The following is a 13,147-nucleotide window of genomic DNA, read 5'->3' on the forward strand; positions in this document are numbered from 1 at the left end:
CCGAGAAAAGACGACGCGACGCGACGCCATCTGTGGGATTTAGGTAAATTTTCACTTGAGGAAATCAGAAAAAAAAAACAGGCAGTTTGTAATCGCAGTTTTCACTCCAAGAATTCCTCACAGTTTTTAGTCAGAAATGGTGCATACTCTTGTGCCAAAGTTTTTTGAGTTGCCAAACTGTCTGAACATTTGTCATCATTTGATAAATAAACTGACTGTTCATTAAATTGGTAATGTACGTCTTTATTTATGTAATGCTGCTGCGTGACTTTGACGGGCGTGCGCGTTGAACATTCAAACAGTGGAAGTTACCATGGAAACGGGCCGGGGTATGCAGCAAGCCAGCAACAGCACAGTAACGGACACGCTCCTGTTATTTTCGCTGCTTTCAGGTAAGTTTAGTCCGTAAACATTACACAAATAATATAAAACTGTTCCGTACACGTTTCTTACTGTAACTGACACGCTTCTGTCGAATATTTACTTTATTAAAATTGTTCAGTGTCTTTGAAAAAGTCCGTTAGCATCTCAACCGTTTTTTATTAGCAGTTTGCTAATATACTTTAGCTCTAATGAAAGTGAGTTTTTAATCACGTCTTTATGTGCAGAAGAGAGGCTTTGATAGTTTTTTTTAGGTTTGCTGGTAGTCTGTCAATGGGTTATTGGAAGTGAGCTAATTTATTTAACCTAACTTCACTATAAGTTACTGTTAATGTTATTACAGGAAACGCCAAAATCAAATGAAATGATCTTTCACGGTAAAAAAAACAACAACAACAACAACCTAAATTACATTTAATGTTTAATTATTTAATACCAATTACGTTCATTTTTTCCCCCTGTGATTTCAGTAAAAAAAAAAAAAAAATACAACAACGGAGGCAAAGGATGGTCCCATGGGCTGCTGACAGAGAAGGGTAAATCTCATTAGATCTTTAGTATTTTTTCTACAAAAGGTAACACTTTAGTAAGGTGAACAATTCTTAGCTTGCACATTTGCTGTTTATTAGTATTATTAAGCACATATTAATGCATGACCTTATACTACAACATCCCTAAATTCTTCCTGGTATCTAACTAAACTTAAACGCTACAACAACTACCTTACTATCTATTAAGCAGTAAATTATGAATTTGAGGCAAAAGTTAAGTGAATGTTTCCCTTACCAAAGTGTTACCATACAACATATTTTACCTACATCACTATGCATGTTATTTTCTTTTGCAAAATTATTTTTTATTACAGTTTGCAAGGTTCTGACAACCACACATAAGTAACACTGAGCAATGTAAAATGAAGTAAGCCTAAAACAAATTATGTTAAGAAATTATTGTATGTATACTATGTATATTCTACTTCTCTTATCTGCATTTCACTTCTGCTCTAGCTTGTTTCCTTCTAATAAGCCTGACATTATATAGGCTCTGTGATAAACTGTTTATGTTCCTAGATTCTTCCATGCTGATGGCCTGCACTCCTGTTGAAGAAAATCTCAGGCTAAAAACTAGATGACTGGTAAGCAAAACCTCAAAAATTATACTACTGTTCAAAAGTTGGGGTTCTGTACATTTTAAAAACATTAACTCCATGTTGTTACAGTAAGACCGTCTGAAACGCCTTTAGGGTAAAATAATCAGCAAAATTAGACAAGGTGACAAATGTAATTTGTTATAGTTTGTATTTATGATCAACTATTATGATAACAGGATGTTATGGTCATTAATATTAATATATTTTCTCTAGGTCTGTTTTGAGTTACATTTCTGAGACACCATAATACAGTGCCCCAATATTTGTATGTATATTTTACTGATAAATTTTTAATACTTTTACTAAATACTTAAATACTTTAAATGCTGACTATGGTTCAGGCGGTCAACAACTTTAGGCATTTAAGTTATTTTTCAGCGTACTCACTGCTCATACTATTAGCCTCTAAAATGTTTGAATTATATAACAATACAGTGTCAGAGGGTAAAGATATATCATTAGAGTTCTTACAGTTATTGCTGTGCTCTTATTACCAGATCAGATATAAAGCCCAGCGTTTGGTGCTGAGATTCTTCAGGACAAGGCCTTGATGACATCTACAATTTGTACATGAAGATGGTGAGATCCCCAATAGCTGCCAGTATCCCAGATCAAAAGACTGAAAACAACAGGCTTCAATCTGTATTAAAGGTATAGTTCACTCAAAAAATTAGACTGTGCTGTTTATCTGCTGGGCTTCCGAGATGTAGGTGTGTTTATTTCTTCAGTAGAACACAAATGAAGATTTTTAACTCAGCTGTTGCTCGTATAATGCATGCCAGTGGGGTGTATTTCTATGAGAGTAAAACACACACAGACATACGAATCCATATTAAACACAGCGGCTCGTGGCGACACATTGATGTCTTAAGACACAAAACGATCACTTTCTGTGAGAAGCACACCAGTATTTGTGTTATTTTTTTACCTCATATCAGACGAATCTCATCTAGTATTCCCAACGCCATTAGTTCCATCTAAGAAGGTCAAAACCCGGTGCGATCATAGATATATGCCTTATTAGTGCCTCGATGGATCGGTCGAATGAGGCATCTACGTTTGCGCTGGGATTTTGACCTACTCATCCTAAATGAGATTCGTCTTATATGAGGTAAAAAAAATAACAAATACAGTTGTGTTTATCACAGAAACCGATCGTTTCGATGTGTAGCCACAAACCACATGGTTTAATATGGATTAATATCGCTCATATAATGCATGTCAATACACCCTATTGACATGCATTATACGAGCAACGGTTGAGTTAAAAATCTTCATTTGAATTAAAAATCTTCATTTGAGTTCTACTGAAAAAACAAACACACCTACATCTCAGATGCCCTGCGGGTCAGCAGATAAACATCACATTTTCATTTTTGGGTGAACTATTCCTTTAATTTATTTTGATAGATTTAATGTTACATTGTTAGTCTGGAAAATACACTCAAAAACAAAGCTATTGAACGAACTTAAATTAAGGAAAACCTTTCCACAAAATTGAATTACATTTTTCAAAATCTAATGGAATTATCTGTTATAATCTTGTTATGTGAATTTAATGGGTTAGTTCACCCAAAAATGAAAAATCTCACTACAGTGGTTCTACACTAATTTTATGAAGCGATGAGAATAGTTTTTGTCCGCAAAATAACGACTTGTATAGTGATGGCTGATTTCAAAACACAGCTTCCTTAAGCTTCGAACCGTTATGAATCACTATCGAATCATGATTCGGATCATCAAAGTCACGTGATTTCAGCAGTTTGGCGGTTTGACACGCAATCCGAATCATGAATCGATATGCTCGGATGCTTCAGGAAGAAGTGTTTTAAAATCGCCCATCACTATAGAAGTCATTATTTAGTAGGGATGCACCAAATTTTCAGCTTTCTGCCAAAAGACTTTCATCACCAAAACAATATGGCCGAACTATATAATATGGGTTATAACTCGAAAATTATGCTTTGTTTATTAAATTATGCTGTCGATGGATACACGTACTGGATCCTCAGTTATACACTACAACAACAGTGATAATAAAAGAAAAAAGTCATTTTCACCTTCATCACCCGCGTGTAGAGCCAGAAGACGCGAATGAGAACTCACGCGCGCTTTGAGAAGATCTGTCTCTGTGCATCATCCGAGAGCGCGCACGTCTCACAGCACGTCTCAAATATTGAGTTCTCTTACAAGTCTTGCGTTTAAACGGACAAACTCGCACAAGAAGTATGTCAACATGTCCATCTTGATGAGTATCCAAGCAGATAGTCTGTATATGCCTTAAGTGAACTCCATACAGTCGAGAAAGATGACACACTCTTAAGCCCCGTTTCCACCAAAATTACCCGGAACAATTTGTACCAGGTACTTTTTTACAGGAACTTTTCTCCCCCCCAAACCTGCAGCTGTCTGCGTTTCGACCGCGATCTAAAGTTCCGAGAAGATTAGGCAAATTAGTCTGGTGATGTAACCTACTGCGCGACTGCTCCTCCATCAGTGTCGGATAGAAATAATTTTTGTGTGTACCGATTGAAAGATTTAGTGGACTGTTTACTGAACGTTATCTAAACCAATCTGGTGTTTACATGTGATGACTTTCAATCGCAATCATTTTGTCACATGCAGTTTGTCTGCCACATCAAAAATGTCAACGCTGTTTTCTCCAGCAGCTGGAGTGTGTTAACTGAAGCCATAGCAACTCTTAACGGCCACCAGGACTAATACAGTATTATTTATAGCTATTTATTTGTCGTAAAGTGTAATACTCATCTCAGAAAAAAAAATCTTCTGTCAGGCGCAGTTCACGAGTTCACACTTACAAATAATTCAGATAGAATAAATGGTATGCGTATTTGGCGTGCTGTCCGAGGAGAGGGCTCCGAGCTCGGTATTTGGCCCGAACCCAGAGTACTCCCCCCGTATTTCTGGTTAGGAAAGTTAACCAGGTGCGTGTGAGGTAGAAGGGGTGGTGGAGGGATGCTGCAAACTTTGTCAAGGAACGTTGGTGAGTTGACTGGGTATTTATGTGATCCTCCACTTGAGCTGATTGGTAGACATGTTGATTACTGATTGTTGACAGCTGGTTGGAATGACATCATGATTAGGTAGATCATTTGAACGTGCTTCTCCCGAACTTAGTTTTTTAAGAAACATCATTTAAAGTAAAAACTGCCTGGGGCAATATACGCTGTGTCATTACTCCAACATTATCTTCATAACTTACGAAATAAAATGTTTACCCCTCAGAAAAATTAACTATCCTCTCTTGTCAACGTGAGCTCGGCGCGCGCTGTCACGTCATGTAAGAACGCACACTTAAAAGTAATCGGTCAGGTCGTTTACATGGTGAAAAAAAATTAATAACAAGTATGGAAGAGATTCAAGCTGTGCTGCTTTTGCTGGTTATGACAGAAAAGAGCACTAATATGCAGATTCAGCAGCATATTCAGAAAGCTTGTAAAGCTAGATTTAAAATGACAATGTATATTATTATCAGCTATTACAGACATTGCACGTAAGATGGCTGAGACGAACGTGCAGTTGAAATAAAATGCTGCGTGAGCTCAACCAAAGTTCCTGAACTTTGAAAAAGTACTACCTTACTTACTACTTTACTATCATAAAATGATTATAGAGCCACTGTAGTGAGATGGGCTTTGTAACGACGTCTTTAGTGCCTTTATGGGTCTTGAGAGAGGAAATGACATTGGTGTCAATGAAGGCCTTTCTGAGCAATCTGATACATATTTTAATATGTATTTAATTGCTTTTTTTTACATCTTGTCCAGGGGACTACAGATGAAAAATAGCCTTTTGACTAATTCTGGCTTTTTTAACCATGCTTGTTCATGTGTTTTATGAAATTGCACTGTCCCCTTTCAAATAAACCATTAAATCAAATCAAATCATCGGATTTCAACACTAATATCTTCATCTGTGTGTGAAGATGAACGGAGGTCTGACCGGTGTCCAACCACATGAGGAATTATGACAGAATTTATTGGGTTATTGGGTTAATTTTGGGTGAACTAACTCTTTAACTCTATATCGCACACCCCACCCACACCACAGGTTTAAAAGATGGTGGTGCGCCCTCCAGCATCACTTCACCGCTCTAAGACACCAGCATTGCATCCGTGGCTAAACACCCCCTAACTTTAGTGCATCGTCATTGGATATTTTACTCATATCAGCATAGACCTATTGGCACACAAAAGAGCCAATTCAGAGAGAAATAAAATGCATAGAAATTAATGCAATACATAAGCGCCTACTGATCCAAGGGTGTCGTACCGAATGGTTCAATATTATATTGAGAATTGTGACATCCCTAATATTTTTCCAATTTAGTTAATGCATCAATTATTTATATTTTACATTAATCATTCATTTTGTATAAAAATTAAATAGAGAAGAAAATGTGACAATGTCACTGGGCTTGTCACAAATTGCCAAAATTAATGGAATATTCAGAGTGCAAGACAAAACCGTGCCTTTTGTGCAATATTATGCTGCAAATATTGTATATTGAGCTAAAGTTAAATTGAACCTTGTATGATAATTTGTGTTACCAGATTCAATACTTTGTAATGAGTATGTACAATGGATTTTGAACTGTACTATTTTTGTTACAGGTTCTCTGGGAATCCCCAGTTGAAGGCATGAAGACATCAAATGTTGGCCTGGACAGATGTACCAACAGTCCACCACACTGACCTCTGCTTTTGCATGGATGGCTGATCAATACCCTGTTCTGTGAGGGTATTATTATAGAAAAACTGAACACCTGTGACAGTGGGATTTGTAGTTGTAAAGAATAGTCACACATCAGTGCACTTAGGGTGCTTTCACATCTCTTGTTCAGTTAATTTGGTCCGAACCAAGGCCAAACAATTAAATAATACATTGTTGCATTTTACAGCTTTTTTGGTTCCTTTTCACACCACACTGATTGCTTTGGTCCGAACCAGTTGAAACACGTGACAACATCCACATCACTCATTGGCCATGGTGTATTACCTAAACTGCTTTTCGATTGGTCAGAATTTACTTTGTGGGAAAATTTCAACAGAAGAGGAAAAGCCAGCAAACTATAACACTATAGAGAGACGACTGCAGGCAGGTTTTGTCCCTGGCCATAATCTACTACATATTGTGTATTAACCACAGTATGCAAACAATACCTTTCTATAATGAAGCGCGGATGCGACTTGAAAACAACGTACTGCAGACGGCGAGCCCACATCACTCGTCACTTCAATCAGAGGCGTGCATTAATTATTCTTAACTCTGACACGCTCATTCCGAAAATATTTCCAACGATCTATCAGGTAATAATGTCATGCACATAATGTCAGCACAGCTTACTATGGCAGCTGGTGTAGTCAAAATATTATCAGTACTTTTGCCGTTGGTTCTGTTCGAGGTCGGATCACGTTCTCACCACCAGCTAACCGCTCCAGAGTTCGTTTCAAAGCGCACCGAGATCAGCTCTTCAAGGAGGTCTCGGTACGCTTGTTTGGTCCGCTTTTTGTGCGCACCCGAGTGCGATTGCTGCTTTCACCAAACGAACCGCACCAAAGAGGAAAACGAACTCTAGTACAATTCAACTGAACTAAATGAGGCAGGTGTGAAAGCACCCATAAAGTCAGAAAAAAGTTTTTTTTAGAAGTTGCAAACTTTTCTTTCTCTTACAAAGAACACAACAGTTAAACCTTTTCAAATTATTTTCTGGTGGTGCACAAGTCCTATTCTACAAATTAACAAATGATAAAAACATGAAAAAACATGATATGACTTCATGCTCTGCAGAGTCTTTATATAAACATGAATTCAACATTTAAAAACAGTATATTCAAAATATAAAAAAAAATCTACTTGACTTTAATACAAAGGTTTCTCGTCAATGTAATGTAAAGTGTAGTGTGACCGTACCTTTATTCTGCGTTTGGTGCACCCATGTATCAAAAGTGTGAAGCCATGGACAAATTTTACTTGTTAGATGATGTGAGATCGTGAGTATGATTTTTTTTCCCCTTGATGGAAAAAATGAGCCCACGATTTTATTAATTTGTGATTTGTAGAATAGGATTAGTACAAATATAACTGTTGTGTTTGTGAGAGAAAAGAAAACTACAAGTTTACAAATCCTAATACATTTTCTCAGTGACTTTACTGAAATTTTCTGCACTGTCAGCAGTGCTTAGTTTTGCTAAAATAATACTCGATATTATACTGCACATGCATAGTTTGAGTCGATGTTCTGGTTATATTTTTTCCAGTCTCAATTTACCAATGCCAAACCTATTTCATTAACAACTATTAATTCTGTTTGTAGTCAATATATAAACAATTGATATTTAATTCAAGAGATTGGCTGGACTTTGCAGACTCGATCAGTATTTTTCGTCCAATGGTCAAACTTTAATTTTCCAGTTTCTCTAGTATTGCATCCTTCTCATCGGTATTTAATAATGACTTTTCAGTGAGGTTTAAACCTCTTTTTTGGCTCATAATATGCATTTTATTTTTTAAAGTAATTAAAAATATTTTCTCTATGCTATTGAAAATGTGGGTTACATCTTTGTCACCTTTTTCACCAAGGAGTTTACTTGCTGATAGTAGGCTGCAATAGTTGCAAAAGAACCAATTCATCTGCAATATTCTTCTGCCCTACATTTTCATGGGTAAGCTTTCTTTATAAACCATCTACTCACCCATATGCATTTATTTTGTGTAACACAAAAAGAGTCACATAGTCTCAGTCACCATTAGAAAAGAACCTGTGATTTGAGTCTCATTATGTTCTGACTGACATATCCTTTTGTGCTCCAATAAAAATAATATGTCTGGTACATGATCAGTTGTTCTTGAGTAAATATTGCTTTTAATTTATGTACCTGTATAGCCTACCTCTTTGTGTATTTGAATGTAAATGCCTTTTCTATTATATATTTTTCTATTATATTGTCATTGAATATTTATATAGATTGTTTGCTCTAAACATGTAGGCTATCTGTAACTGCTCTGTAAATATTAAAACAATGTTAACTGAATGTTATGTGTGATTATTACATAAACAGGCTAATGTATCTTATTAGTATTAAGTATTTGCTATTTTTAAAACAGAAAAATGTGTTAACGTTAACTGTACCAAACTGAAATCAACATCGTGCTTCACTCAACTGACATCAACGTCATTTAGCATAAGGTAAGTAAATCATCTGCGTAGATTGATGTTTTGAATGGAGTGTGTGACGTTGGTCTTTAATGCCGTGAGTGTAACGTTGATTCTATGCCAGTGTGATATCTGGGTGTAACCCGAAAGGTTCGACCTAAATAAAGGTCCTAGAAAGCCCATGAATAGTGGCCAGGATTTGCTGTATTGCATCGTCCACACGTCGGCCGGACAGCATTCGCGATCAAATGCCGATGTCTCGGCGACTTTGTCCCAATTAGCAAACGCTCTCTGATCGATGTCTTTCCGATGTAACTTTGTGCATCGCGCCGACATCGGCCCGACGTATGTGTGCTATCTGGGAAGAACCTGTTCTTCTACAGAAATGGATTAAAAGAAAATATGACATTCGATTCAGCTAACAAAACATTGTACTAAAATGCAGTGTTTTATTTACTACTAGTTTCCAGTGGCACTTCAACACTGCTAATAAATCACAAAACACACAGCAAAACCGATTCCCACATGAACCCTTTTATGGACCAGTTCTTTAGTGTGAATCAAAACACTTGAGTGTGTTGAATGGCGCAAAAATTACAAAATCCTGATTTTTTGTACTTTAGACTTTTGAGACATAAATCAGAGTAGTTATATAGTGTGTAGGCTAATGAGAGTATTGTATTGTGTGTGTGCGCATGTATGTATGGGGGGGGGGAGAGAGAGAGAGAGAGAGAGAGAGAGAGAGAGAGAGAGAGAGAGAGAGAGAGAGAGAGAGAGAGAGAGAGAGAGAGAGAGAGAGAGAGAGAGAGAGAGAGAGAGAGAGAGAGAGAGAGAGAGGTTCTGATCAAATATGAGAGTAGTTAAATCAGGATTTCTTATTTCTTAAAATGGAGCTATTAATGAACTGGAATCCTTAAAAGGAAATCGAATCAATGAACAATTCCCGCTCATTAGACTATGGTCTGCGTTTATGAAAAAGAACAATTCACCAATAACAACAGAATGTATGCAAACAAATGATCAACCAAATATTCAGAACAGAATGAGAAGAACCCAGCTATTTCTGAGTTACGAGTCAGGATTGAAATGCTAAGGTGCATCTAAACATGACCTAGATGCACCTTAGCATTTAAGCAGCAACTCTTCGAGCGAAACCTGGGTTGACTCTCATTCGGTCTTGAATGTGTGGTTGATCATTTGTTTGACCCAATAAACTGCCCGGCGGAGTGACGTAACACGGCGTAAAACATCGTCACGCTGCCTACGAACACTGTGTCGACCAAACTAAAAAATCCGCTCGAGTGCTGGACGACAAATACAGCCTCTGCTCCATATATAAGCGCTCGTGAAACTAGCGGAGTTCAGGCAAATCACGAGGTAAATGCTAATTAGCATTCCCAACCACTGGCGCCCCAACTTTCCCATTCCTTAAGCGGACGAGACCCGAAAACCGAACCGTAGCGTGCCGTTCAGAAGTTCAGCAAAGAGCTGACTCACTAATCTCAGCCCTCGCAAAAACGACTGTCAAACAACAACGCGCTTTTACTTTCAACAGAACCCGAACGATACATTGTTGGTTTCAGCGGCTCGCTTTAGAACTGTTACGTCCAACTCGCCACAATGTAACGCAAGCATTCCAACGGAACCCCATTAACACGTTACAATATAACAGTCCAACCCGCTAAAGTTAAAATGCCCATGAGCTGTGAAATAGTGTATCCTCGCACAGTCAAATTGAGCCTCGCAGGCTAAAGCTAGCCAGGCAAATATGAGGGGGGAGCTGGCTAAACTTAATCGCACAAATGCAAGCAGCGCGGGCGAATCAAGTAAATCAGCGACACAATTGAAATGTTACAACAACAACAGCCGTGCATCCGCTTCAAGGTCGCTCAAAGCGATTTGTTTTCCCAACGACAAAAAGCAAAACACAACTCTGGAACTCTGCAAAGTGGCCAGGCTGAGATAGCGAGTGTAGCTGGTTTAGCAAGCTAATGCAGGATACCGCCGCCGCGGAACTGTGATTGGATCATGCAGCGACTGTGTAAAAATCGCGTTACAAAGCCACCCCAAACCGCCATTCACCGGCAAACATAGAACATTTGCAACCATGTCGCACTTACAGTGTTTTGTTTCCTCTTAAATCCTGTACTTAATGTCCAGCTCTGACCTTCGGGTTGGTGAAACAGCATTATAGTTAACTGCCGCCGCCATGTTCCTGCTGCCTTATGCCTAGCGATGGCTGGCTGCTTGTTTATCTCGCCAGCAAAACCTCCCCCACATACTACGGGCACCAGTATCTACTCGTTTACTCTAGCCTGCATAGCAACCTTGCAGTGAGCAACGGGGCAAAATGATGATACAGCAAACAGAATGACGCGGCTCACCAGTTGGATCGCATTTTCCGTGCCTTTGTATTTTCTAAACTGCAAGTAGATGTTTCATAATATTAGAGGAAATCAAAGCAGCGTTAAAAAAGGAAAAAGCTTTCACATAGTGGCACTGTGGGAGAAAATAAAGTGTGCCAGAGTGGACAGTTCACGAGACGGTGTTGTTTTTAGTCCAGATTCAAAGCAATCTGCACTCTATTATCAATGTCATAACAGCTTAATTAAAAATCACATTATAAAACTGCTCTCCAGAACTCCGTAGTAGGCTACATACCATCCTACGTATGACTATTAGTAGCCTATGCATTTTCTTGTCAAATGTTTTTTTTAAATCAAAAAACTGCACAATAATAGCCTAACATATGGCCTTGACGATACAACTAAAGAAAAGTGCAGGAGTTTTTTGGTCTGAGATAACCCAGTTTAAATCTAGTTTTATCCATCATTAGTGTTTTTTTTTTTTAATCTTGTAGATAGCCTAATTGTTTTTCAAGTCTCACTAAGAGACATTAAGAGGTCTAAGTCTTCTCTGTAATTTAAAGCATCAAAACACGTTGAATTTCTGTCACATTTGATCAAATGTATTTTAAATGTCATTGCAGCCTAGTAATAACAGCAATATAGATATTTTTGTCATATTAATTTTTTTCAGGCAGCCCATCGATTGCACTTTTAGTCACATTTTAAAGAGCATTTTGGCCATTACATCTGTGAAATACATGGGAACAAGCCTGAATAAGGGTTTTATTTTCTCTCCCAACATGTAGTCCACCATGCCTCATCATAACTGTATTGAGTTGTCAAATTCACATTTCTTACTTTTCTCCCATATTCACAGAATGCAACCCTCAAAAGGCAACAAGCTCATGGACTGGTTGATCTGGCAGAAAGCCAAAGCTTACCGTGATTAGTCAGCAACAAGAACTCCGTTCTTGTTCGGGTCTCCGATCAAAACACAAACGGCGACAGGTTGATTTCCTATAACCAAAAATACTTCCATGTGAATGTACGCCAGCGACCGAGGTGAAGCATCGACGAATCGAAAAGAATCCTATGTTCAACCCGTGTCGATCAAAGGTCTACATCGAAAGTAACTTCTCTCAAAGGGAAATCTGCAAACAGTGACTTGTGCAATATTCTGCTGTTCGCCGTTTCAGATTGACAGGCGCTTGCCAGCAATTGTGAAACGGGTTTGTCGCAACGAAATGTCCCAAAAGAGACTGCAGTTCGGTTCAGGAAAGCATTGATACAGATTTTGTTATTATGGGTTAATGTTGTATTCTTTTTCTAGAGGAAAACATTTTCAAGATACGCGCAGTGTTATTTAAAAAAACATTAAATATCAGTGTTGTCTGTTAAGAAAAATCGTGGCGAACAGCACCACCACATGGTCAACACCAACATTTTTAAGGAGAATGACCTCTTAACATAAAATAAAATGCACTTCATTGTGCCTTTTCACAAGTATTCCTTTTGAGAATTACGTATTAAATGTGCGAATGATTAAATTACTCTTATGGGGTTATTAGGCCTATATAACAAACAAGGTTGTCTATGCCATAGTGAGGCTCAAGCGACGAACTGTTGCTATGGTTACCTCCTCAAGAGAACGCGACTACTGTTCTATTTAGCGCTTTCTGACCAACCTAGACTCTACATTCTAAGATTTACTTTGTTTTGCGGAATTCCAAGCCGCTGTAATTTGCACCATGGATTTCAATTAACTAATTTATGCAAACAAATGCATACGTCATTATCTACAATGCATTAAAAGCAATGCAAACATGTTTCGACTCATTACAAATGCAAATAACCGTGACAACAGCATTTTTATTAGTGTATTCACTCGTTATCTTTCTAACTGGCTGTACGTGGATAAAAGAAAGATGAGATGACAATGTTTGTTCTTAACTTCACTCTCAGCGTATTGTTCTTAAAATGAAACTATCTGCTATGAAAATTGTCTGAGAACTTGTCCTTAGATTTTGAACACCTGCTCACACTAGAATGACACTTGTGATTTGACATTTTCATGTGTCATCTACACCGAAC

The 13,147-nt window shown here is 37.9% G+C and overlaps 1 protein-coding gene and 1 long non-coding RNA gene across 6 annotated transcripts in view; one reads left to right on the top strand and one right to left on the bottom strand.

The window, feature by feature from the left end:
- ncoa2 (nuclear receptor coactivator 2) overlaps positions 1–12,289 on the bottom strand; it is a 148,515-nt gene extending 136,226 nt beyond the window's left edge. For 3 of the 4 annotated variants that reach the window (XM_067435025.1, XM_067435024.1, XM_067435022.1), the window contains exon 1: positions 10,829–10,986. The gene's annotated coding sequence lies outside the window, so the exon portion shown is untranslated. Of the gene's footprint in view, positions 1–10,828; positions 10,987–11,997 lie in introns of those variants that run through there. The other variant, XM_067435023.1, reaches the window with a different exon arrangement.
- Positions 324–7,541, top strand: LOC137063661 (uncharacterized). 2 transcript variants are annotated; one of them, XR_010901414.1, is made up of 6 exons: positions 324–392; positions 725–758; positions 852–917; positions 1,452–1,516; positions 2,029–2,182; positions 6,166–7,541. It is a non-coding gene; the product is annotated as an uncharacterized lncRNA (long non-coding RNA). The 2 variants fall into 2 exon arrangements; XR_010901413.1 differs by lacking the exon at positions 725–758 and having other exon boundaries at positions 330–392.
- Positions 12,290–13,147: the final 858 nt, after the last annotated feature.

The sequence above is a fragment of the Pseudorasbora parva genome, chromosome 24 (genome assembly GCF_024679245.1).
Source record: "Pseudorasbora parva isolate DD20220531a chromosome 24, ASM2467924v1, whole genome shotgun sequence".
In the NCBI taxonomy this organism is placed as follows: domain Eukaryota; kingdom Metazoa; phylum Chordata; class Actinopteri; order Cypriniformes; family Gobionidae; genus Pseudorasbora; species Pseudorasbora parva.